This window comes from Rhinoderma darwinii (genome assembly GCF_050947455.1).
Source record: "Rhinoderma darwinii isolate aRhiDar2 chromosome 5 unlocalized genomic scaffold, aRhiDar2.hap1 SUPER_5_unloc_9, whole genome shotgun sequence".
In the NCBI taxonomy this organism is placed as follows: Eukaryota; Metazoa; Chordata; class Amphibia; order Anura; family Rhinodermatidae; genus Rhinoderma; species Rhinoderma darwinii.
The window spans coordinates 196,381-223,705 of NW_027461822.1; the positions used below are offsets into that span (position 1 = coordinate 196,381).

General features: G+C 48.2%; 5 non-coding genes and 2 pseudogenes across 5 annotated transcripts; all 7 read right to left on the reverse strand.

Annotated features, from left to right (window-relative positions):
* Window positions 1-7,592: 7,592 nt before the first annotated feature.
* LOC142697840 (U2 spliceosomal RNA) lies at window positions 7,593-7,694 on the reverse strand (annotated as a pseudogene).
* A 1,288-nt stretch (window positions 7,695-8,982) lies between these two features.
* On the reverse strand, window positions 8,983-9,164 carry LOC142697825 (U2 spliceosomal RNA). The gene has a single exon (XR_012865566.1). It is a non-coding gene; the product is annotated as a U2 spliceosomal RNA (small nuclear RNA).
* Window positions 9,165-9,950: 786 nt separating this feature from the next.
* LOC142697851 (U2 spliceosomal RNA) lies at window positions 9,951-10,020 on the reverse strand (annotated as a pseudogene).
* Window positions 10,021-11,308: 1,288 nt separating this feature from the next.
* On the reverse strand, window positions 11,309-11,500 carry LOC142697808 (U2 spliceosomal RNA). Its single transcript, XR_012865555.1, has one exon. It is a non-coding gene; the product is annotated as a U2 spliceosomal RNA (small nuclear RNA).
* A 6,841-nt stretch (window positions 11,501-18,341) lies between these two features.
* On the reverse strand, window positions 18,342-18,540 carry LOC142697828 (U2 spliceosomal RNA). The gene has a single exon (XR_012865567.1). It is a non-coding gene; the product is annotated as a U2 spliceosomal RNA (small nuclear RNA).
* Window positions 18,541-24,862: 6,322 nt separating this feature from the next.
* Window positions 24,863-25,053, reverse strand: LOC142697887 (U2 spliceosomal RNA). The gene has a single exon (XR_012865603.1). It is a non-coding gene; the product is annotated as a U2 spliceosomal RNA (small nuclear RNA).
* Window positions 25,054-26,341: 1,288 nt separating this feature from the next.
* Window positions 26,342-26,532, reverse strand: LOC142697888 (U2 spliceosomal RNA). Its single transcript, XR_012865604.1, has one exon. It is a non-coding gene; the product is annotated as a U2 spliceosomal RNA (small nuclear RNA).
* Between the last annotated feature and the right edge of the window lie 793 nt (window positions 26,533-27,325).

The following is a 27,325-nucleotide window of genomic DNA, read 5'->3' on the forward strand; positions in this document are numbered from 1 at the left end:
CGACTGCTTGGAAAGAAAAGTTAGCACCATCTGACATCTAGTCCTATCTCTAACACTCCTCACATTGAGGCCAAAGATGTTAAGTTTAGCAGCCATGGGGGAGAATAAAGAAGGTTAGTGCAAACGATACACCTTAGTTACCAGTCCGGTCGGGCGGATCCTCCTCGCCTGGCGGGTCCGAAAGATCCAGCAGGCCCTCTGACAAAAATTGTTCCAGGATTGTAGCCACCTGGATGTCTGTTGTGAAGTCGATGACCTCAGGTTCAGACACGAGTTCCTCCACCATCTGCTCCATTTCCTCCTGCTGCGCAAGGGAATCTTCGCAGATTTCCACGACTTGTCGCTTTGAGGACTCAGCCGCTGGGCTGTCCCTCACCTTTCTCTTCCTCTGGATGGCACCTGAGGAGACAAGAGGGGGAAAATCCTCCAGGGAGAGGACTCCAGCAGCTGGAGAGGAAGATGTTAGTGCTGCTGGAGCTGGGGAGAAGGGAGGCTGGGTTGGGAGAGGTGCGGGTGACAGGACCACTGAGATGGGTGGGTAGGAGAAGGTGAGAGCCTCAGTGGGGGTGACAGGGGTTGGGGACGGGGGGGGTGGGGAGGGCAGGGCGAGGGAGGGTGGGAAGGGTAGGGCGAGGGAGGGCCGGGAGAGGGGGGGGAGGGACTGTCGTCTTCTTACCATCCTTCTTTTTCCCGGTCTTCTGTGCCGCTGGAGCTCTGGCTGGGGCGGGGTTCCCTCTGGCTGGAGCTTTCGCTGCTACAGTTGCCCAGGATCGATCCCTCTTCGGGCAGTCCTTGTAAGAGTGGGCTGCTTGTCCGCAGAGGTTGCACATTGTCCGTTTCGGGCAGTCTTTGGTCTCGTGTCCTGTTACCCGGCAGTTCTTGCAGGCGTCCTCCTTGCAGTCCTTCATCGAATGACCCTTCTTGCTGCATCTCCTGCAGATCTGCGGCATGTCCGGGTAGTAGATGAGGCCGTAGGAGTTGCCCAGCGAGAATGACTGGGGCAGGTGCTGGAGGCCGTCTTCCGCGCTTGAATCCTTGTTGAGTCGGACGATTACCGACCACTTGCCAGTCCAGAAGCCGAGTCCGTTCAGGATGTGGGTGGGTTCCCTCACCACTGTGCAGAACCGCTTCAGGAGCGTGGTGATGTCTTTGCCGGGGGTGTGTGGGTTCCGCATTGAGACCGTCACCCGCCTTTCCTCTCTTTGGACAGGGCAGTTGCCCACAAAGCGAGAGAAAGGGGATTCAGGCCTCGCCGCTTTCACCATCTCCCAGTACCTTCTGCAGATGTTGATCGAAGCGAAGGTCACGAAGAACATCCCGGTCATGAAGGCCTGGATGCTGATGGTCTCCGGCTTAGCGAAGCCCTGGTCCAGGAGCATCTTCTGGCAGAACACTTCTTCCGTCATGTCCGGCACTCTCCCGTCCACCTCCTTCAGCTTCAGGGCCACCGTCTGCTTCATCCAGGGCTCCAGGGTTGGAGCAGCCTGGTTCGGCTTCCTGGTGGCCTGTCCGCTTGAGGAGGCTTCAGGAGGAGATGTCCTGGCCTGGGCCGGCTCACCTGGTCCATCAGCCTTCTCCTTCTGGGTGGCAGGGTTGCTGGTTGAGGCCATGGCTTCTTCCAGCTGTTCCTGTCGCTTGGGGAGGATCTTCGATAGCTCTTTCCCGAAGGGGGCGGAGCTATGCAAATCTTCTCCTTGCTGGCCGAGGTTCTTCCACGAAATTTCTTCCGCAGCGGTTCCTCGTCGAGCTTCTTCTGCGGCCGAGTTTCTTCAAAGATCCCCTTCAGCAGCGGCTCTTCTCCGAAGGTCTCTGTCGCAGTTCTCCTTCTTCTTCCCGGCAGCGATCTCCCGGAGCTTCTTCCCCGATGGCGGCTTCTCCCTTCTGGATCGTCGTCTTCGCTGGTTCTTCTCCGCAGTTCGTCGCCGGCTTCGTCTGGAACGCTCTTGGATCGCTAAGCTAGTGTTTATAGCCCCCAGTGGTTCTCCGAGCTATCTATCCTTACAAGGACTGATAAGAACAGATTTTTTGATTGAAAATTGCTTTATTGACAATCAATCGTCATCATACAAACATTACTGCGACGCAGCGCAAGCCATGAAGCAGCAAATAATAAATAATAACAGTCGTCAAACATAACATGACAGTATAATACACAGTACAGGCTAGCCTATGCTATACATTACACCACATGCTACACTAACATTCTTGCATTCACTAACGCCAAACAACAAAGCATTACAGACAAGTGATGGGATAGGGGAGTGGGTAGGAGGGGATAGGGAAGGGGGAAATCACAGGCCCGAAGCTTTATTGAAAGACAACACACAAGAAGGGAGAGTGGGGGGAAGGGGAGTATCAGTCCTCTTCCTCGTCGACGTCCGGGCTGTCCCAGGTGGAATAGTCTCTGAGCAGGCTGTGGATCAGCCTGCGGCAGTCCTGGACGGACACACTCTCTCTCCGCAAAATCAGACGGTTCCTGGCAAACCATATAGCGTCCTTAAAGCAGTTCATAAGGCGCCAGGCTTCCTGGATTGCTCCATCCGTGGTATTCCCAGGAAATAGTCCATAAAGTACCGAGCGGTACGACAGTCTGTTCCTGGGTACTGAGTCCTTGAGTTCATGTTCCAAGGCTTTCAACAGACCCTGTGCAAAGGGGCACTGCCAGAAAATGTGCAAAGATGTTTCCTCCGTGAAGGGGCACCTGGGGCAGTACCGGGTCTTGCACAGGTTGCGGGCATGCATGAATGACCTAAGAGGCAGTCCTCCCTGGATGGCCATCCATGAAATGTCCTTGTGCCCGTTGGTCAACCTGCCAGATGACACGTTAGTCCAAACAGTCTCCAACGTGTCGGCATGAAGCCCTGGAACAGACTCCAGTGAGTCCTTTGCTCTGATGTGCTTGTGGATCGTCTTAGGTTTCCACAAGTCGGGCTTAAGACCCTCCAGTTGATGCTCCCTCACAAACCGGACGACATCTCCGTAGAACCAGGGAGCGTGCCAGTTGTAAGGGAAGGAGCTGTCCCACTTGTCCCAGCCAAAACCTCGCCAGAGGGGAAGGAGGAAGTAGCGGGACATGGCCTTGCCCGCAGAGCCGTTTGCTGTCCTCAGAGTCCTACGAACACAGTCACATACAAAAGCGATCCGCAGCAGAGTGGGAATGTCGGGTATACCCTTCCCACCTTTGCGGGGCTCCTTGTACATAACAGTCCGCTTTACTCTGTCCATTTTCGAGCCCCAGATGAAGCGAAACACAGTCCTGGTAATGGCCCTCGAGACCGTTGCAAGAGGGGGCCATGCCTGTGCAGTGTATTGTAGCACAGGCAAGACTTCGTTACGCAGGACCATTGCTTTGCCCTCAATAGTGAGTTGTCTGAGGCTCCACAGTCCGATCCTTTGGTTGACTTTGGCCAAGCGTTCTTCCCACGACTTTAGGGCTGCACCTTCCTTACCGAACCAGACTCCCAGAATTTTGATGAAGTCCGGCTTGATAGTAAACGGGAAGGAGGCAGGAGAAGGCAGGTACCACTTTCCGAAGAGCATGGCTTCCGACTTCCCGCAGTTGACTTTTGCCCCTGAAGCGCGTCCGAACTCCTCACAGGTCTGGACGAGTGCAGTCACCGAACTCTGGTCAGCGCAGAAGACGGTCACGTCGTCCATGTACAGCGAGCATTTGACCTCGAAGTGTCCTGGACCTGGTGCGGTGATCCCTCTGATCTCTCCATTCTGCCGGATAGCCTCTGCGAAGAGCTCTATAACACAAACAAAAAGGAGAGGTGAAAGAGGACAGCCTTGTCTAACCCCCGACGATACAGGAAAGGGGTCAGTCTTCCAGCCGTTCACCAGCACCGAGCTGTAAATGTCGCAATACATCAGGTTAACATACAAACAGAACAACCTGCCAAGCCGCAGCCTACGCAGAGCCTTACCCATGAATTCGTGAGAGACCCGGTCAAAAGCCTTCTCCTGATCCAGACTGACCAGGGCCGCGTGTGTACGGCGGCTTTGCATGTAATGCACCGTGTCCCTCACCAGGGCAAGACTGTCGGCCACCCTACGGCCAGGAATGCCGCAGGTTTGGTCCGATCCGATGATCTGTCCGATGACAACCTTCAGTCTGTTGGTCAATACTTTGGCGAGGATCTTGTAGTCCACGTTCAGGAGAGAGATGGGACGCCAGTTTTTCAGGTCACATCTCTCCCCCTTCCGCTTATACAAGATCGTGATCATGCCTTCTCTCAAGGACGGTGGCATTCTACCCTCCACCACCATCTCCTCATAGAGCTCCAGCAGGTCCGGACAGATCAAGTCCCCCAGCGCTACATAGAGCTCTGCTGGGAGACCATCACTGCCCGGGGTCCTGCCGGGTCTGAAGGATTTAGCGGCAGAGAGCAGTTCCTCCACCGTCAGGGGTACGTCCATAGCCTCCGTACCTGCAGGATCAAGATGATTAGTGATACCTGACAGGAATTTATCGGCGGCTTCGGGGTCAGTGGTTTTCCGGGAGTAGAGGCTTCGGTAGTAGTCTGTGACGACTCCCATCACCTCCTTCTTCCCAGAATGCATGTTTCCGGTCTCATCTCGGAGTTCCTTCAGGGGCGTGTGGCCGGCATGGAGTTTCCTGAAAAAGAACGAGTTACATTTCTCACCCTTCTCCAGGTTCTCCACCTTGGAACGAAAGACAATTCGCTTGGATTCCTCCTCAAAGTGCCTTTTCAGGCCCTTTTTGGCTTCCTCCAGCTCCTTCCTGACGTCCCAGCCGCATTGAAGGAGGTCTTGCAGGGATCGCAGCTGACGCTGCATCTCTCTGAAGTCTCTCTTCCTCTCACACGCCTGTTGACGACTTTTTGCCTGAAAGAAACAACGAAATTCAACTTTAACATATTCCCACCAGTCACAGGTTTTGTCAAAGAAAACTTTATCATTCCTCCAAACAATATAGGCGTCTCTAAGTTCCGCCAGTACCTCTTCTCTTTCCAGCAGGGCACAATTCAGCTTCCAGGAGCCAGGGCCGGGAGGAAAACCGTGGCCGATGGCACCCTGGAAGAGAATGGCCCTGTGGTCAGAGAAGAAGCAGGGGACCATGGAGTGCCCATGCTGCTTGACTGCCCGGGAGGTGAACACAAAGTCAATCCGAGAACGAAGTGAGCCATCGGGTCGGCTCCATGAATAGTTCACAGAGCCGATCCCCATGGAGCCCACAACGTCCTGCAAGGATGCTTCGGTTACCATCTCGATAAGCAGTTTGGAACTGACATCCAGCTTGATTGAAGTGCCGGAACTTCGTCCATCCTCTTCGATGGGGCAGTTGAAGTCCCCGGCCATCACCACTGCCCTAGTGGTGGCGAGCTGGGTCCGCAGGGTCTGGAATAGTTCCAGGCGCTCAGCCTTCATAGGGGGAGCGTATACGTTGATGAGCCTAATCGGCTCTCCTGCCCAGGAACCGTCTACGACCAACAAGCGGCCGCAGGCGAGCTCCTGGACAGAGTCAACAGTAAATACGCTTCCCCTAATCAGGATGGCAACCCCTGCAGACTTACAGTCGCCCCCACCAGACCAGTAGGACGGGCCTTGGGTCCACTGCCTGGCCAGATGATGGTATGACCTGGAAGAGGGGAGAGTACATTCCTGCAGCATAAATACATCACTCGACTGCTTGGAAAGAAAAGTTAGCACCATCTGACATCTAGTCCTATCTCTAACACTCCTCACATTGAGGCTAAAGATGTTAAGTTTAGCAGCCATGGGGGAGAATAAAGAAGGTTAGTGCAAACGATACACCTTAGTTACCAGTCCGGTCGGGCGGATCCTCCTCGCCTGGCGGGTCCGAAAGATCCAGCAGGCCCTCTGACAGAAATTGTTCCAGGATTGTAGCCACCTGGATGTCTGTTGTGAAGTCGATGACCTCAGGTTCAGACACGAGTTCCTCCACCATCTGCTCCATTTCCTCCTGCTGCGCAAGGGAATCTTCGCAGATTTCCACGACTTGTCGCTTTGAGGACTCAGCAGCTGGGCTGTCCCTCACCTTTCTCTTCCTCTGGATGGCACCTGAGGAGACAAGAGGGGGAAAATCCTCCAGGGAGAGGACTCCAGCAGCTGGAGGGGAAGATGTTAGTGCTGCTGGAGCTGGGGAGAAGGGAGGCTGGGTTGGGAGAGGTGCAGGTGACAGGACCACTGAGATGGGTGGGTAGGAGAAGGTGAGAGCCTCAGTGGGGGTGACAGGGGTTGGGGACGGGGGGGTGGGGAGGGCCGGGCGAGGGAGGGTGGGAAGGGTAGGGCGAGGGAGGGCCGGGAGAGGGGGGGGAGGGACTGTCGTCTTCTTACCATCCTTCTTTTTCCCGGTCTTCTGTGCCGCTGGAGCTCTGGCTGGGGCGGGGTTCCCTCTGGCTGGAGCTTTCGCTGCTACAGTTGCCCAGGATCGATCCCTCTTCGGGCAGTCCTTGTAAGAGTGGGCTGCTTGTCCGCAGAGGTTGCACATTGTCCGTTTCGGGCAGTCTTTGGTCTCGTGTCCTGTTACCCGGCAGTTCTTGCAGGCGTCCTCCTTGCAGTCCTTCACCGAATGACCCTTCTTGCTGCATCTCCTGCAGATCTGCGGCATGTCCGGGTAATAGATGAGGCCGTAGGAGTTGCCCAGCGAGAATGACTGGGGCAGGTGCTGGAGGCCGTCTTCCGCGCTCGAATCCTTGTTCAGTCGGACGATTACCGACCACTTGCCAGTCCAGAAGCCGAGTCCGTTCAGGATGTGGGTGGGTTCCCTCACCACTGTGCAGAACCGCTTCAGGAGCGTGGTGATGTCTTTGCCGGGGGTGTGTGGGTTCCGCATTGAGACCGTCACCCGCCTTTCCTCTCTTTGGACAGGGCAGTTGCCCACAAAGCGAGAGAAAGGGGATTCAGGCCTCGCCGCTTTCACCATCTCCCAGTACCTTCTGCAGATGTTGATCGAAGCGAAGGTCACGAAGAACATCCCGGTCATGAAGGCCTGGATACTGATGGTCTCCGGCTTAGCGAAGCCCTGATCCAGGAGCATCTTCTGGCAGAACACTTCTTCCGTCATGTCCGGCACTCTCCCGTCCACCTCCTTGAGCTTCAGGGCCACCGTCTGCTTCATCCAGGGCTCCAGGGTTGGAGCAGCCTGGTTCGGCTTCCTGGTGGCCTGTTGGCTTGAGGAGGCTTCAGGAGGAGATGTCCTGGCCTGGGCCGGCTCACCTGGTCCATCAGCCTTCTCCTTCTGGGTGGCAGGGTTGCTGGTTGAGGCCATGGCTTCTTCCAGCTGTTCCTGTCGCTTGGGGAGGATCTTCGATAGCTCTTTCCCGAAGGGGGCGGAGCTATGCAAATCTTCTCCTTGCTGGCCGAGGTTCTTCCACGAAATTTCTTCCGCAGCGGTTCCTCGTCGAGCTTCTTCTTCTGCGGCCGAGCTTCTTCGAAGATCCCCTTCAGCAGCGGCTCTTCTCCGAAGTTCTCCTTCTTCTTCCCGGCAGCGATCTCCCGGAGCTTCTTCCTCGATGGCGGCTTCTCCCTTCTGGATCGTCGTCTTCGCTGGTTCTTCTCCGCAGTTCGTCGCCGGCTTCGTCTGGAACGCTCTTGGATCGCTAAGCTAGTGTTTATAGCCCCCAGTGGTTCTCCGAGCTATCTATCCTTACAAGGACTGATAAGAACAGATACTACACTTGATCTTAGCCAAAAGGCCGAGAAGCGATAACCCGAGCGGCCCTTGCCTTGCCCGAGCCTGTCCCATACTGCTGTTCACCCCTTGCAGCGATTGATTCAGCCTACTCCTAGGCAATTCCATGGGGCCCTGCAGGCTCACACACATTTACAGCTACTAAGCGGGAGGGAGGTGAATAAAGGCCGGAGAGGAAGCTACACAGGATTTGCTTCTTTTGCTTGCACCACAATGCAGTGCTGAAAGAGGAGGAATCTACATAAAAACGCCTTCCTGGCAACGCCCAAATGCCCTCCTGCCATGCAGATAAACACTGGCAGCGGCAGCAAGTGCATGCCCACAGCCACCCCTTGTTCCTTCACACCTTGTATCAGCTTTAATCCAGTCCAGTGCTGCCTGCTGAGCAGCACTGACCAACACTGCCTGGGCCCAGGCTTTTATCTATCTCTGAGGCCCCATTATGATGTCAGAAAGCTGGCTCTGGAATCCTGAGGGCTCCACTATGACACGTGCAAAGTTCCGTCTGAACTTTATATAAGACGGTGAGGCTCAGTCAGTCACTCAGTGTTGCCTGAGAGGGCAACACTGCAACAGCCGGCCGCCAGGCTGTCTTTTTTTTGCACATTTATTTGCCTCCAGGAGGCCACAAGAGGGAGACAAGGGACTGCAAAATGGAAAATAAGCATCCACCAACTTTACAGACAACTTCTCCTTGCTCCTACAACCTCCATCCTTGCACAGTTTGTTATTCTTCCAGGTAACAAAGTAACAAATCCAAATTGCTGCTCTCTTTGTAGGCAAGCAAGGGTTTGTTGCAACTGCAATTCTTACTTCTTCTTGAAATGTAGGGACGACAGTACATTCCATCACATCCATCTAGTGTACACAGGTAGGTCCATTGTGGCGGGTAGGCGGCTGGCTGCTTTAATGGCTGTTTGCTGTTCCCCTACTCCACTCCACTCCACTATTTGACTGTGGTGCTGCATCAATCAGTGGCTGGCTCAGGTGCAGCTCTTTAACTTACCTAGGAGGGAGGGCGGAGAGAAGACAAGGAAGGTGAATGAGCTGTTCCAATGTGAAATGCCGGAAACACAGAAACACAGAAGACACACACACACACACACACACACACAACAAGAGGTGGCAATGTATTCATTAATTGCATTTAATAAATGAGCTCATTATCACACATGACTGTACAAATGCATTGTCCAACAGGTGTTGAAATAATGGGATTAAAAGGGGAGATCCCATCAGAAAGACAAAAACAATAGCAAACACAAATAGCACTTTTGGAATCTGATTTTAGTCAACACATAAGGGAAGGGTGCACCGGTCCTGGAAATACTGCAATACCAGGTCAATGCGTGGAGTGGACAGAGCAAGCTCTATTTCCATCTCCCTGTTCTAAAAATCCATTTAATATATGGTCCCCAGATAGGGGACGTATCAGATATTAAACTGATAAGAACAGATTTTTTTTTTTTTTTATTGAAAGCCCGAGTCGTGCTTTCTATCACCCAAGTGCAAAAAAAAGTGCAGGGGTGCCACACAAAAAGTGCACAAGGATGCGGTCTATCGCAGCCCTTCTCTTAAAAGAGAGAGGCCCCGCATAACCATTCCCCGACCCTCCAAGCCTTAGGCCAAGAGGATCGAGGATCGATGATCCCCCCTTGCCGAAGCTTAGGGAGACCCAACAACACTCCAAGGCTTCTACCTGGGCTGCCACCCCAGTGTCCACCTTGGAGCCTGCTTCTACTTGCACCTCCCTTCCGGAGAAGGGAGGCCGGGTTGCAGGGGAAAAAGGAACCAGAAGGCCACACATTTTCCCCCTAGACCTTGGACGGGTCCCAAAAGGGCACCGCATCCGAAATCCTGTGACAAACGTGACAAACACACAGTGAAAAACAAAATTAAATAAGTGGATGTGCGCTGTGATACAGCCTGGACATCCGCCAGGTATATAAAAATTCCTCATCTCCCAGCCAGAAGGCCGGGAGAAAAAAGGTGTGTGCTCATATAGCGTGAAAGAGAGTGCGTGCAAGTGTGCCTTCACTCAGTGGGATCCCACCCCCAGTGAGTTAGGGCACCCCAGGGTCACCAGCCCTGGGGCACATAGCAACTCGGGCTTCCAAACTACCCGGCCTAATGACCTCGATCCGGCGGTCGCCTGGTCACCTACAAATGGTACCTTTAAACCAAATGCGTACACCAGAGCGATGACCGTTGTGGTTCCCTGCCCTCACCTCGGCGTTCTGTCATCCCCCTACGATGGCCCACGTACCACCGGCAGGGATGATTACTAACCTCAGCTTGAGCAGGTACTACACTTGATCTTAGCCAAAAGGCCGAGAAGCGATAACCCGAGCGGCCCTTGCCTTGCCCGAGCCTGTCCCATACTGCTGTTCACCCCTTGCAGCGATTGATTCAGCCTACTCCTAGGCAATTCCATGGGGCCCTGCAGGCTCACACACATTTACAGCTACTAAGCGGGAGGGAGGTGAATAAAGGCCGGAGAGGAAGCTACACAGGATTTGCTTCTTTTGCTTGCACCACAATGCAGTGCTGAAAGAGGAGGAATCTACATAAAAACGCCTTCCTGGCAACGCCCAAATGCCCTCCTGCCATGCAGATAAACACTGGCAGCGGCAGCAAGTGCATGCCCACAGCCACCCCTTGTTCCTTCACACCTTGTATCAGCTTTAATCCAGTCCAGTGCTGCCTGCTGAGCAGCACTGACCAACACTGCCTGGGCCCAGGCTTTTATCTATCTCTGAGGCCCCATTATGATGTCAGAAAGCTGGCTCTGGAATCCTGAGGGCTCCACTATGACACGTGCAAAGTTCCGTCTGAACTTTATATAAGACGGTGAGGCTCAGTCAGTCACTCAGTGTTGCCTGAGAGGGCAACACTGCAACAGCCGGCCGCCAGGCTGTCTTTTTTTTGCACATTTATTTGCCTCCAGGAGGCCACAAGAGGGAGACAAGGGACTGCAAAATGGAAAATAAGCATCCACCAACTTTACAGACAACTTCTCCTTGCTCCTACAACCTCCATCCTTGCACAGTTTGTTATTCTTCCAGGTAACAAAGTAACAAATCCAAATTGCTGCTCTCTTTGTAGGCAAGCAAGGGTTTGTTGCAACTGCAATTCTTACTTCTTCTTGAAATGTAGGGACGACAGTACATTCCATCACATCCATCTAGTGTACACAGGTAGGTCCATTGTGGCGGGTAGGCGGCTGGCTGCTTTAATGGCTGTTTGCTGTTCCCCTACTCCACTCCACTCCACTATTTGACTGTGGTGCTGCATCAATCAGTGGCTGGCTCAGGTGCAGCTCTTTAACTTACCTAGGAGGGAGGGCGGAGAGAAGACAAGGAAGGTGAATGAGCTGTTCCAATGTGAAATGCCGGAAACACAGAAACACAGAAGACACACACACACACACACACACACACAACAAGAGGTGGCAATGTATTCATTAATTGCATTTAATAAATGAGCTCATTATCACACATGACTGTACAAATGCATTGTCCAACAGGTGTTGAAATAATGGGATTAAAAGGGGAGATCCCATCAGAAAGACAAAAACAATAGCAAACACAAATAGCACTTTTGGAATCTGATTTTAGTCAACACATAAGGGAAGGGTGCACCGGTCCTGGAAATACTGCAATACCAGGTCAATGCGTGGAGTGGACAGAGCAAGCTCTATTTCCATCTCCCTGTTCTAAAAATCCATTTAATATATGGTCCCCAGATAGGGGACGTATCAGATATTAAACTGATAAGAACAGATAAGGTTTCAACAAAGTTTTTTATTGGCAAAAATAATATATTTTACAGACTTTTTTTTAAAATTGAAACCACAAGATAAAATCAACAGCATAATACATGAATATTCATACATTTAAATGAATACAAAAGTAATAATAATAAGACCATTAATACAGATGTTATAATAAAAGTACAGAACAATAGCAGGATAAAATTTATACAGGGCATAAAAGACATAAAAGAATAAAACCATTTTTATTTACAATGTTATGGTATTCCACATTTGCAAACACCACATGGATGTTGCTTCTTTTACCCCTAGCTGCTTTTTGTCCCTAAGATAATAAATATACATTTCACTTAGGGCATATTTCACACAATTTTTAACGTCAATAAAATCATGTTTAAAAAGCAGAATGTTCCTAACCTTCCAAATGGCATTCTTAAAACAGTTTAAAATGATCCAACAGACCATTTGCTGTTTAAAACTTGGGCAGTTAAAAAGACCATAAAACACGTATTCAAATTTAAGATCTTTAAGACCGCAGGCCCATTTCAGCAATGGGCCTACCTTCCTCCAAACCTCCTGTGCATATGGGCAGTTCCAAAACAGGTGCATTATCGTCTCGTCGTCACCACACCTGTCTCTCGGGCACTTGGCTCTCGCCACCAGTCCTCGCCTATGCTGGAATTCACGAGTAGGGAGGCACTGGTGAACGATTGCCCAGGCAAGGTCCTTGTGCACATTTGCCATAAATTTCCCGAAAACGTTCCGCCACACCACCTTGGACCTTGCCTGTGAGAAATTTGAAACTGCCAGTGTATCCTCCTGCCGCCTACAGGAGAGTGACACTTTTTTCTGGTCCCCCAATATGTCAGGCTCCAATTCTTGGAGACCTAGGAGCCTGACAGTTTTTTCGAGCACCGCATATTGTTTTGGGGGACACAGAAGCACAGGAGAATTCAAAGGGACACGAAACCATCGTTTAAAAATCATGCCCGTAGCGTACTTTAAAAAGTAGCTAAAAATACCATCAGAATTATATATTTTAAAACAGAAGCAAAAGTATTTAATGTAAAAGAAGTTAAAAAGGTTAGGAACATCTCTCCCGCCATTGTCCTTACATCTGTACATAAAATCACGTTTTAGTTTTTCCATTTTGGAACCCCATAAAAACATAAAACAGATCCTGGTCACTTTTTTAATATATAAAATTGTTGGAGGGAAAACCATAGCTACATAAAGCATTATGGGTAATAAAACAGATTTAATTATTAAAACTTTTCCCTCCATGGTGAGATTTCTCAAATTCCACATTAAAACCTTTTTTTCCATTTTGGCAATTACTGAATCCCAATTGGGTCTCCCATCGTTTTCTTGATTAAAAACAATTCCTAAAATTTTTATCTGATCCTGCTGCATGTTAACTCCTGGTGTCACAGAGGAATCCCATACACCAGTATAAAAACAGTCACACTTATCAACGTTTAATTTAAAACCAGAGGCTTCACAAAAAAAGCCGGTGTTCCTCAATGCCCGTCTCATAGAAGCGGCGTCTGGGCATAGGACGGTGGCGTCATCCATATAGCCTAGGATTTTTACCTGGTTCCCCCTTCCTCCAGGTATGGGCACGCCTCTGATGACTTTATCATCTCTTATTAGGGTGAACAGAGGTTCTATGGCACAAATAAAAAGGAGCGGAGACAACGGGCACCCCTGTTTCACCCCTGATAAAAGAGGAACACCTTTAGTTAAAAATCCGTTGATAGAAATTTGGCTAAAACAGGATCGATATAAAAGCTTAATACGTGTTAAAATAATTTCAGGAACAGCCATCTTTTTAAGAACCATAAAAAGATATTCATGGGAGACCCGGTCAAAAGCCTTCTCGAAATCTAAGGATAAAATAGCAAGGCTTTGACCCCTTTCTTTAAAATACCAAATGATGTCACGTAAAATATTCAGGGACTCAGTAATTGACCTCCCAGGTACCCCACATACCTGGTTTGGATGGATTAATTTATGAATAAAAGGTTTAAAACGGATTGTTATTAGTTTAGCTAAAATTTTACAATCAACGTTTAAAAGAGTAATAGGGCGCCAGTTTTTTAACTGGTCCCTCTCACCTTTTTTAAAAATTAAGGACACAATCCCCCTCCTCCAGGAAGGGGGCAGCTCTTCAGTAATAAAAACTTCCTTATACAATAAAAACATGTCATTCTTTAAAATTTCCCAAAAAGCATGATAAAATTCGATGGGCAGACCATCTTCCCCAGGAGCTTTCCCATTAGAAAAACTTTTAAAAGCAAATAAAAGTTCCTCCAAGGTAATATTACGGGATAAAACTTCCTGGTCTAAAATATCTAGCTTGGCATCAAGGGAATTAAGAACATGTTCTAAAAAGGAAGGATCAATATTTTTCTTGTTAAAAAGAGATTGGTAGAAATTAAAAGCAGAATTTAAAATGCCGACCATAGTGGTTTCTCCTTCAAGGTTTAAAATGACATCTCGTTTATCCATTACCTTTTTGAAGAAGAACCGGGAACACTTCTCGCCATCCTCGAGGTGCTTTACATGTGAATTAAAAATTATTTGTTTCCCTTTCTCTTCTATGGCATATTTTATTTCAGCTTTAAGATTTAAGATATCATCATCAACATCCATACCAATCTCCTTCAATTTAAAAAGTACATGTAAACGTTTATTAAGAACATAAAACCATTGTTTTTTCTCTTTTGCTTTCTTCTTACCTGCTCGAATAAAAAAAGCTCTGATTTTGGGTTTAATGCCCTCCCACCAGTGTAGCATAGGCTGACTGGGCGCTCTATGGGACTGCCAACACTGGTAGGTCCGCACAAACTCCTCTTTAATGATGGGGTCCTCCAGGAGTGTGGTGTTTAGTCTCCAGGGACCCCTACAAGCTTTTTGCTCTCCCTCTAGCTCCAGGTGCACTGAAAGGAGCTTGTGATCAGATAAAATATTTGTTAAAAGCAAACATTTTTTGGGAATAAAACTATTAGAAGTGAAAATAAAATCAATTCTGGAGCTCACTCTTCCATTGGACCAGGTGGGGCCTGGGTCCGCAGGCAAGAGTTCCCTCCAGCAATCTTTCAATTTAAAATCACCAATAAAATTCTTGAGCAGGTAAGAAGTACGGTCAATTTTTCGATTAAAATCCCCACCCTGCCGGTGTTCTCCATCTCGCACACAGTTAAAATCACCACCCACCAGCAGGGGGGTAGACCCAACACAAAACAATGGTAAAATCTCTAATAGTTCTGCCCTCTCCTGTTTGGTAGGAGGGGCATAAACGTTTAAAACACGAATTAAAATTCCATTAAAAAGCAAATGTATTAAAATAGCTCTGCCGGGCATGATTTCAGTCACTGTTTGGATGGAGATAAAACGACCTCGGCAGAGCAATCCAACCCCCGCAGAGCGACAGTCATTTCCACCAGACCAGACTGAGGGGCCTAGTTTCCAGTCCATCTTTAAATCTTGATATTCCAAGTCATTAGGGATTCCACATTCTTGAAGCAGGCAAAGGTCAAAGTCCACAGTCTCTAAAAATGAAAATAAAGCAGTCCTGCGGACAGGGCTCTTTAGGGACCTCACATTTAGTGAGGCGACTTTGATAGGAACCAACATAGTCTTAGTTGAGGTCAGGGTCCGAACCAGAAGAGTCGTACTCGGAGATCAGCTGCGAGTCTGGACCCCCTTTTTGAGGGGTCAATAAATCTTGGATGTTGGTAGGGTCAGAGCCAGATACGTGGGCGGCTCCAACCCCCACACTGCTCTCATCCGAACTCCGATAGGCAGCTTTCCTCCGAACTCCGGACTCCTCTTCCTCTCGCTGTCTCTTTGCAGAATGGCTCCTATCCATCTCCTCGAAGTCGCTCTCACCCATCTCTGGCCCCTGGCTGAAGATATCGCTGATGTCCTTCCTGGGCAGCTGCACAGGGGCCTGTGAGGTCCCATCACTCTTGGCAACCTTTGCCTGCTTACGGGGAGCCTTCATCGCAAGCCCCTCCACAACCGCAGTGGAGGAACTTTGCTCCGACCCCCCCGTTGACCGGAAATGGTCAAAACGAGGCTCCAATCCAGCATATTTTAGGGTTTTCTTAATGGAGCCCTCGTCTGACACAGAGTGTCTCCGCTCCATGCCCACACTCTTGGGACAGGCGTCAGGTCCTACTGCAGAACCTACGGAGCCACGACGCCTGTCGCTAACCACTGCCTCAACAGGGTCCACTGCAGGCGGAGCAGAGGACCTGTTTGCAGAGGTGCCGGTCAACTTATGTCCAGCAGAGTCAGAATTCCTCCTGCTCTGCCTGGACCCGGTGGAATCCCTATGGCCGTCCCTCGAGGCTGACATCGGTGGGCCCCCCGATGGAGCTGTGAAGGACTTTGGCCTGGACCCCTCAGTCGTCAATGCTCGTTTTGGGGCATTACCAGCGGCGTCTGCACATGTTGCAAACTGCCGCTCTGGCCCTGGTCTGGGTGGCCCAGATTTCGCTCTGCGGGGGCAATCTTTAAAAGCATGCCCAGTCATGCCGCACAGATTGCACAACACCTCGGAACTGCATTTTGCCGCTACGTGTCCAACCTGGCCACACCTGTTACACTGCACCACATGGGGCCGGTCACAATGTTCTCTGGTGTGGCCATATCTCAAGCAGTTCCGGCAGGCTATTGGCATCTGGGGGTAAAATAGGAATCCTCGATTCTTCCCAATGGCAAAGTTCTGGGGTGGGTGATGTAAGCCTCCAATGCCATTGGGATCCTGGCGGAACTTCACCCAATATTTTCTTTTGCCATTCCAGAAGCTCTGGGTGTTCAAGATTTTATGTGAGAAGCGGACCTCCCTGCAGTAACGACTGAGGAAGGTTTCAATGTCACACTCTGAGACAAATGGACTGAACATGCACATCACGAGCGGGACTTCTTCCTCCCCGTAGAGGAATAAAAAGTTCAGTCCATTTAGCCGCTCCTCACTCTGGTCCGCATCAGACAATCTTTTGTGCATGTTGTCGCAACATGCCGCGGCCGTAAAGGATACGGTGTACCGACCGCGGCTTTCCTGGTCGTTGAGACACAGGATGTCCGCCCGCTTGAGCCCCAGGAAGTCCAGCAGAATCACCTCCACAATGAAGCGAAGGTTCTTCCGCTGGCGATGGCCTTCTTCCACCTCGATGCGGACGGACTGGCGCAACCGGGTGTCCCCGGATGCAAATCCAAATGTATATGGCATTTTCAGTGCCTGGGGGCTAAGCCTGTCCCTTATAGCAGCAAGGGCTCAGATTCCACAATTAAGTGGAACCCTCCCCCAAGGCCAAGGATTAGGGTACCCCAGACACCTACGAAGCCCGATAAACGCCCTCGGAACGCTCTTAGAAAAACGCCTCAAGGCCGGTTGACCTCTTGGGTAAGGCGCGATCGCAACTCGTTGTCCGGGGGCTAAGCCCACTCCCCAAATAGCAGCAAGGGGGTGAAGTCTCTCTGTGAAAAGAGACGATCCCCCAAGGCCAAGGAGCAGGGTACCCCGGACACCTCCCAACAAAACCAGATGCAGAAATACTACACCTGATCTTGCCAAAAGGCCGAGAAGCGATAACCCGAGCGGCCCTTGCCTTGCCCGAGCCTGTCCCATACTGCTGTTCACCCCTTGCAGCGATTGATTCAGCCTACTCCTAGGCAATTCCATGGGGCCCTGCAGGCTCACACACATTTACAGCTACTAAGCGGGAGGGAGGTGAATAAAGGCCGGAGAGGAAGCTACACAGGATTTGCTTCTTTTGCTTGCACCACAATGCAGTGCTGAAAGAGGAGGAATCTACATAAAAACGCCTTCCTGGCAACGCCCAAATGCCCTCCTGCCATGCAGATAAACACTGGCAGCGGCAGCAAGTGCATGCCCACAGCCACCCCTTGTTCCTTCACACCTTGTATCAGCTTTAATCCAGTCCAGTGCTGCCTGCTGAGCAGCACTGACCAACACTGCCTGGGCCCAGGCTTTTATCTATCTCTGAGGCCCCATTATGATGTCAGAAAGCTGGCTCTGGAATCCTGAGGGCTCCACTATGACACGTGCAAAGTTCCGTCTGAACTTTATATAAGACGGTGAGGCTCAGTCAGTCACTCAGTGTTGCCTGAGAGGGCAACACTGCAACAGCCGGCCGCCAGGCTGTCTTTTTTTTGCACATTTATTTGCCTCCAGGAGGCCACAAGAGGGAGACAAGGGACTGCAAAATGGAAAATAAGCATCCACCAACTTTACAGACAACTTCTCCTTGCTCCTACAACCTCCATCCTTGCACAGTTTGTTATTCTTCCAGGTAACAAAGTAACAAATCCAAATTGCTGCTCTCTTTGTAGGCAAGCAAGGGTTTGTTGCAACTGCAATTCTTACTTCTTCTTGAAATGTAGGGACGACAGTACATTCCATCACATCCATCTAGTGTACACAGGTAGGTCCATTGTGGCGGGTAGGCGGCTGGCTGCTTTAATGGCTGTTTGCTGTTCCCCTACTCCACTCCACTCCACTATTTGACTGTGGTGCTGCATCAATCAGTGGCTGGCTCAGGTGCAGCTCTTTAACTTACCTAGGAGGGAGGGCGGAGAGAAGACAAGGAAGGTGAATGAGCTGTTCCAATGTGAAATGCCGGAAACACAGAAACACAGAAGACACACACACACACACACACACACACAACAAGAGGTGGCAATGTATTCATTAATTGCATTTAATAAATGAGCTCATTATCACACATGACTGTACAAATGCATTGTCCAACAGGTGTTGAAATAATGGGATTAAAAGGGGAGATCCCATCAGAAAGACAAAAACAATAGCAAACACAAATAGCACTTTTGGAATCTGATTTTAGTCAACACATAAGGGAAGGGTGCACCGGTCCTGGAAATACTGCAATACCAGGTCAATGCGTGGAGTGGACAGAGCAAGCTCTATTTCCATCTCCCTGTTCTAAAAATCCATTTAATATATGGTCCCCAGATAGGGGACGTATCAGATATTAAACTGATAAGAACAGATTTTTTTTTTTTTTTTTTTTTTTTTTTTTTTTTTTTATTAAACCATTCAGGTTTTTTTGAATAAAACCGAGAACTGTAGTTGTTCAAACCACCTCTCTATTTTTCAAAAAATCTCATCACTCTGGTTCATTATTTTATTTTCCCATCAAATACAAGATAAGTCAAACAAAATTCCTCAAACTAAATACCGCCATTTTAACATTCGCCATATCCCTTCCGCATCCATACCTTTTTCTAGATCCCATTTATAATAAAAATACAATTTAGCCAATACCATACTAACCACATCCTCCATCTCAAATACTTCTCTTTTATACACATTCAAATTCCTCGTATTCCACAAAACCTCTTTCACACAAGTCAAAAAAATCCACAACACTCTATCCTTTTCACTACCCAAACTACACAAACCAAACAAGACAATTTCGTACGTCAAACTCTTCAAACCAGTCAATTCTTCGCACAACCCACTCAACTTTTTCCAAACATCCTTTGCATGCTTACACGACCAAAACACATGACTCACATCCTCATCATCCCCACAACCTTCTCTCGGACACCTTTCAGATGCAACCAAACCTCTTCTTTTCTGAACACTCCTTACAGGCAACACTCCATGTACCGACATCCATAACAAATCTTTCTGCTTATTTGACACATCATACGTAACAATCTTCTTCCACACAGACCTAGACTCCATCGAATTCAAACCATTTACAGAACACATCACATTATTCATACACATACTTCTCACAACATTCTTTTCACTCAAAAATCTCTCCATTCTTACATCCTCTAGCTGGAACTTTTTAATAAATTTTTCAACATACAAATACCACCCTGTGCACTGAAAAGCAATTGGTTTACATAAATTACGTTTTTCCCACCTTAGACGCTGAATCACCGTTCCAGCTAAATATTTCGACATTCTGGAAGCCTTGGATTCTTTAAATAAAAGCTCTACAAAAAAACGTACACAATTAATTCCGATGAAAATCTCCAAATTTGGGAAATCCAAGCCTCCATTACGTCTGCTTTTCATTAGAATTTCTCTCTTTGCCTTCTCAATCCCGCTCCCCCATAAAAAAAGGAACAAAACTCTATTCACTTTTTTTAACATAGCTACAGCAGGAGGAAAAACCAGAGCAACATATAAAATCATAGGAAGAATAATACTTTTGACAATTAAAACCTTCCCCGAAAAAGAAAGATCCCTCATTCTCCACATTTCCAACTTTCTCACAATCCTACCACCTAACTCATCCCAACTTTCTCTCCCTTTCAGCTCATCATCAAACACAATACCCAAAATTTTCACACCATTCACCTGTTCCATATCAGAATCACTCACCCGCTCATTACTGAAAAAAATTTTAAATTTGCTCTTACCCCAATTTATTTTAAAAGCAGACGCAATACAAAACATATTTACGATCAACTTCACTCTGGACATATCATACACTGAATCACACAATACGCAAATATCATCCATATATCCCAAAGCTTTCACACGTTTTCCATCACACCCGGGCACCACCAAACCTTTCACAACCTTATCATTTCTAATCATTTGCAACAATGGTTCAATCGCACAAATAAATAGGATGGGAGACAACGGACAACCCTGTCGCACACCAGACATAATATTAAACGATTCTGAAAAAAACCCATTCACCTGCACACAGCTCTTTGCATTCGCGTATAAATTCTTCAACAAACTCACAAACTGAACCGGAAAACCCATTCTCTCTAACACTTTGAACAAAAACACATGCGCCACACGATCAAACGCTTTCTCAAAATCTAACGCACACACAATCACCTTCTTATTCCGACCCTTACAATCCTCAAGCATGTCCCGCACCAACGCCACGTTTTCATGCAATTTCCTTTTCGGTACCGCACATACCTGATCCTCATCAATCACACACCCAATCACATCTCTCATACGATTCGCAATCAGCTTGGCAAAAATTTTATAATCCGTATTAAGCAAAGTAATTGGTCGCCAGTTTTCTAACCGTCTCTTGTCTCCTTTTTTATGCAACAAAACTACCATACCCTTCTTCATCACATCACACATATTAATCCCAGAAAACAACACTCTCATAACTTCTATAACATCCTTCCCAATTATATCCCAATATTTCCCATAGAAATCAGCTGGTATTCCATCGATCCCTGGAGACTTATTTTTAGCCATACTTCCCACCACATCCTTTACTTCACCATCCATAATCTCACCAAGCAAAAACGCACATTCACTTTCAGGAACAAAATTACACACAATATCCAAAAACTCCTCATCATCGCCCAAATCACATTTCTTCACATCATACAGTTTTTTATAAAAATCAGACACCACATCAATCACATCCTTACCGAACACCTCCTTATCATCCTTATCCAATAATACATTCATTCCACTTTTTCCACCACACATTTTTTTAAAGAAAAATCTAGTGCACTTCTCGTGATTATCTCTAACCTCCACCTTAGACCTAAATATAATTTCTTTCCCTTTCTCTCGGAACCACTCCTTAATATCTTTTTTTGTTTTTTCCAAATCGTGTCTTACATCCATACCCAAATTTTTACATTGTTGAAGGAACGTCATCCGCATATTAAAGCGTGAATATTCTAATCTTTTCCTTCTCGCTCTTCTATACCCTATCTGTCTAAAAAACCCACCAATCTTTTTTTTCACCCATACCCACCATTCACACACATTAGAGAAAGAACTTTTCTTCCTAACCCAAAACCCATATTTTTTCCCAAACCTAGTTTTTTCCCTTTTATCACTCAGAAAACTAACATTCATCTTCCATACCCCTCTACCATAAAAGAAATTATTTATAACAAAAACCCCCAACAAACACTCGTGATCTGAAAACCACACTCTCTCCTGCGCATAATCTACACATTTCATTGCAGAGGTAGAAAAAAAGAAAAAGTCCAGACGAGAATCCGTTCTTCCGTCATCGGCATGATAGGTAAATGGACCTGGTTTCCTGGTGACAGCGTCCTGCAAAGCAAAGTCCTGCAAAATTTTATTCCACAAAACTCCGGTAGCGTCCACATTAGACTCTGTGGATCCAGCTCGGGCCTGCTTCTCCAGGATACAGTTAATGTCACCAACAATAATTACAGGAACTTTACCGTGTAGAAAAAATTTTAAAGTATCAAAAAGTGCCAACCTATCAGATTTCACAGCATGGCCATAGATATTGATAAGCCTAAACTGCCACCCCTTGTAGGATAGTAACACGCAGACACATCTTCCTTCCTGAATGATTTGAGTCTGTTTGATGACAAACTCATTATTTTTAAAGAGAATACCAATTCCATCGTTCCTATTTGTGGAAGAAAAGGACCAAATTGCTTCCCCAAACTTCCATTCTTCTTTACTAGGATTTTTTGACAAACCACATTCTTGTACACAAACAATGTCACTGCCCTTAGAGGCCAAAAAGTCCAGGACTGCAGCACGCTTGTGAGCAGAGGAGAACACCCGTACATTTTGAGAGACAATCTTTAATCTCAAAGACATGCGGGCATAGTATGGTTAGTGCAAAGGAAAGCCATGAGATAACCAGAACATATCACGTCCCAGGGAAATACATAGCTCTTTCCAGATTTGCCACATTGACTTCACTGAGGAAACCTTCCCCAGGAGAGCTGGGTACTTCTGAGGCCACCTCAGATGACTTAGGGCTAGAACTAGAGTCACTGTCCAGCAATGAGAAGGGATTTGCATGAGCAGAATCTTCCAATAAGCCTATCTTCAGTCTCTTCACCGCCTTTCCAGACTTCCCCCTTTTTGAGACCACTTTATGAAAAATTTCAGCACTAGTGGCACTAGGCATCCTGGCCTCCTTCTCGTCCTCCTCCGATATTGACCACTCCACTTTAGCTGAGTCTTCCATTTTTGACTCTGGGCTAGAAAAAGACAAAATTTGCATACTTGCACCATCATCAGGGGAAGCACACCCAATAGGTGGCGCTGTGTCTTCACCTTCCATAGGCATAACCCCAGGTGTTTCATCAACACTTTGCTCTGCAGGAGGGACCACACCCAACTCCATGCTGTTAGTATGTGAGGTTAGAACCTCTCCTAATCCAGCTTTCCCAGGGTCCTGAGAAGCAGGCACAGAAACACTGCCAGCTGGCTCTGAAATTGCATCAGAAGTGGCAGCAAGGGAACTTGTTGTTCTCACCTGTCTGCCCCATGTTCTTCTCTCTTGCCCTAAAAAGGGAAACACCTTTGGACATTTCCTACAAGTATGACCCGGCAAACCACAAATGTCACACCTGGATGGGGAAATACATGCACTAGCCTCATGTCCTGTTTCTTTGCAATTCCTGCATACTTTGCCTTTACATGCATCTTTGGTATGCCCGTAGGAAAAACATGATCTGCAAAAACATGGCATATCTTGGTAATAAAGATATCCCTTATTACCACCAATTGAAAAATTTGCAGGAGGATTCATCACTCCTCCAATACAGCTGGAGTCAGGTTTCAGCCTGACCCAGTACTTAATATCACCATTGAAAACTCCCCATAGGTTCTTCTGCTCCACACCTCCTCTAACATGGGTACAGTAGTGAGCTAAGAAGGCCCTGACCAGCCTTCTATCCAGAAATGGGTTATACATGTGGATGGTAATACATTTCTCCACTGCTGAAAAAAGAGGTTGCACTTCAATAGATTTTAAAGCCTCATGCATGTGTTTCTCCTTGAGCAACTGAAAAACATTTAGACAGTAGGCGGCCTCAAAAAAGGATACATCATATGTAGCAATATTGCTGAAAGCTTGGATACAGAATACCTCTACCAACTTAACTCCAGCCAGGTCCAGAAGGATGTTCTCAATGATATGTCCAGTATCAACTTCTTCTCTCCTCTGCTCATTCACCACAAAACGGATAGTGTTACGCACAGCTGCCATCTTGAAAAGGAATGCCCAACGGCACGGTGATCGCTCCCAAAAACGTCGGATAGGACTCCACGAAAAGGCCGAACCCCCCGGCCCAGACCAGGCAATGAACCTGATCTGAGCCAAAAGGCCGAGAAGCGATAACCCGAGCGGCCCTTGCCTTGCCCGAGCCTGTCCCATACTGCTGTTCACCCCTTGCAGCGATTCAGCCTACTCCTAGGCAATTCCATGGGGCCCTGCAGGCTCACACACATTTACAGCTACTAAGCGGGAGGTGAATAAAGGCCGGAGAGGAAGCCAGACAGGATTTGCTTCTTTTGCTTGCACCACAATGCAGTGCTGAAAGAGGAGGAATCTACATAAAAACGCCTTCCTGGCAACGCCCAAATGCCCTCCTGCCATGCAGATAAACACTGGCAGCGGCAGCAAGTGCATGCCCACAGCCACCCCTTGTTCCTTCACACCTTGTATCAGCTTTAATCCAGTCCTGTGCTGCCTGCTGAGCAGCACTGAACAACACTGCCTGGGCCCAGGCTTTTATCTCTGAGGCAGGCCCCATTATGATGTCAGAAAGCTGGCTCTGGAATCCTGAGGGCTCCACTATGACACGTGCAAAGTTCCGTCTGAACTTTATATAAGACTGTGAGGCTCAGTCAGTCACTCAGTGTTGCCTGAGAGGGCAACACTGCAACAGCCGGCCGCCAGGCTGTCTTTTTTTTGCACATTTATTTGCCTCCAGGAGGCCACAAGAGGGAGACAAGGGACTGCAAAATGGAAAATAGGCATCCACCAACTTTACAGACAACTTCTCTTTGCTCCTACAACCTCCATCCTTGCACAGTTTGTTATTCTTCCAGGTAACATAGTAACAAATCCAAATTGCTGCTCTCTTTGTAGGCAAGCAAGGGTTTGTTGCAACTGCAATTCTTACTTCTTCTTGAAATGTAGGGACGACAGTACATTCCATCACATCCACCTAGTGTACACAGGTAGGTCCATTGTGGCGGGTAGGCGGCTGGCTGCTTTAATGGCTGTTTGCTGTTCCCCTACTCCACTCCACTCCACTATTTGACTGTGGTGCTGCATCAATCAGTGGCTGGCTCAGGTGCAGCTCTTTAACTTACCTAGGAGGGAGGGAGGGAGGGAGGGCGGAGAGAAGACAAGGAAGGTGAATGAGCTGTTCCAATGTGAAATGCCGGAAACACAGAAACACAGAAGACACACACACACACACACACAACAAGAGGTGGCAATGTATTCATTAATTGCATTTAATAAATGAGCTCATTATCACACATGACTGTACAAATGCATTGTCCAACAGGTGTTGAAATAATGGGATTAAAAGGGGAGATCCCTTCAGAAAGACAGAAACAATGGCAAAGAGAAAAAACACTTTTGGAATCTGATTTTAGTCAACACATAAGGGAAGGGTGCACCGGTCCTGGAAATACTGCAATACCAGGTCAATGCGTGGAGTGGACAGAGCAAGCTCTATTTCCATCTCCCTGTTCTAAAAATCCATTTAATATATGGTCCCCAGATAGGGGACGTATCAGATATTAAACTGATAAGAACAGATACTACACTTGATCTTAGCCAAAAGGCCGAGAAGCGATAACCCGAGCGGCCCTTGCCTTGCCCGAGCCTGTCCCATACTGCTGTTCACCCCTTGCAGCGATTCAGCCTACTCCTAGGCAATTCCATGGGGCCCTGCAGGCTCACACACATTTACAGCTACTAAGCGGGAGGTGAATAAAGGCCGGAGAGGAAGCCAGACAGGATTTGCTTCTTTTGCTTGCACCACAATGCAGTGCTGAAAGAGGAGGAATCTACATAAAAACGCCTTCCTGGCAACGCCCAAATGCCCTCCTGCCATGCAGATAAACACTGGCAGCGGCAGCAAGTGCATGCCCACAGCCACCCCTTGTTCCTTCACACCTTGTATCAGCTTTAATCCAGTCCTGTGCTGCCTGCTGAGCAGCACTGAACAACACTGCCTGGGCCCAGGCTTTTATCTCTGAGGCAGGCCCCATTATGATGTCAGAAAGCTGGCTCTGGAATCCTGAGGGCTCCACTATGACACGTGCAAAGTTCCGTCTGAACTTTATATAAGACTGTGAGGCTCAGTCAGTCACTCAGTGTTGCCTGAGAGGGCAACACTGCAACAGCCGGCCGCCAGGCTGTCTTTTTTTTGCACATTTATTTGCCTCCAGGAGGCCACAAGAGGGAGACAAGGGACTGCAAAATGGAAAATAGGCATCCACCAACTTTACAGACAACTTCTCTTTGCTCCTACAACCTCCATCCTTGCACAGTTTGTTATTCTTCCAGGTAACATAGTAACAAATCCAAATTGCTGCTCTCTTTGTAGGCAAGCAAGGGTTTGTTGCAACTGCAATTCTTACTTCTTCTTGAAATGTAGGGACGACAGTACATTCCATCACATCCACCTAGTGTACACAGGTAGGTCCATTGTGGCGGGTAGGCGGCTGGCTGCTTTAATGGCTGTTTGCTGTTCCCCTACTCCACTCCACTCCACTATTTGACTGTGGTGCTGCATCAATCAGTGGCTGGCTCAGGTGCAGCTCTTTAACTTACCTAGGAGGGAGGGAGGGAGGGAGGGCGGAGAGAAGACAAGGAAGGTGAATGAGCTGTTCCAATGTGAAATGCCGGAAACACAGAAACACAGAAGACACACACACACACACACACACAACAAGAGGTGGCAATGTATTCATTAATTGCATTTAATAAATGAGCTCATTATCACACATGACTGTACAAATGCATTGTCCAACAGGTGTTGAAATAATGGGATTAAAAGGGGAGATCCCTTCAGAAAGACAGAAACAATGGCAAAGAGAAAAAACACTTTTGGAATCTGATTTTAGTCAACACATAAGGGAAGGGTGCACCGGTCCTGGAAATACTGCAATACCAGGTCAATGCGTGGAGTGGACAGAGCAAGCTCTATTTCCATCTCCCTGTTCTAAAAATCCATTTAATATATGGTCCCCAGATAGGGGACGTATCAGATATTAAACTGATAAGAACAGATACTACACTTGATCTTAGCCAAAAGGCCGAGAAGCGATAACCCGAGCGGCCCTTGCCTTGCCCGAGCCTGTCCCATACTGCTGTTCACCCCTTGCAGCGATTCAGCCTACTCCTAGGCAATTCCATGGGGCCCTGCAGGCTCACACACATTTACAGCTACTAAGCGGGAGGTGAATAAAGGCCGGAGAGGAAGCCAGACAGGATTTGCTTCTTTTGCTTGCACCACAATGCAGTGCTGAAAGAGGAGGAATCTACATAAAAACGCCTTCCTGGCAACGCCCAAATGCCCTCCTGCCATGCAGATAAACACTGGCAGCGGCAGCAAGTGCATGCCCACAGCCACCCCTTGTTCCTTCACACCTTGTATCAGCTTTAATCCAGTCCTGTGCTGCCTGCTGAGCAGCACTGAACAACACTGCCTGGGCCCAGGCTTTTATCTCTGAGGCAGGCCCCATTATGATGTCAGAAAGCTGGCTCTGGAATCCTGAGGGCTCCACTATGACACGTGCAAAGTTCCGTCTGAACTTTATATAAGACTGTGAGGCTCAGTCAGTCACTCAGTGTTGCCTGAGAGGGCAACACTGCAACAGCCGGCCGCCAGGCTGTCTTTTTTTTGCACATTTATTTGCCTCCAGGAGGCCACAAGAGGGAGACAAGGGACTGCAAAATGGAAAATAGGCATCCACCAACTTTACAGACAACTTCTCTTTGCTCCTACAACCTCCATCCTTGCACAGTTTGTTATTCTTCCAGGTAACATAGTAACAAATCCAAATTGCTGCTCTCTTTGTAGGCAAGCAAGGGTTTGTTGCAACTGCAATTCTTACTTCT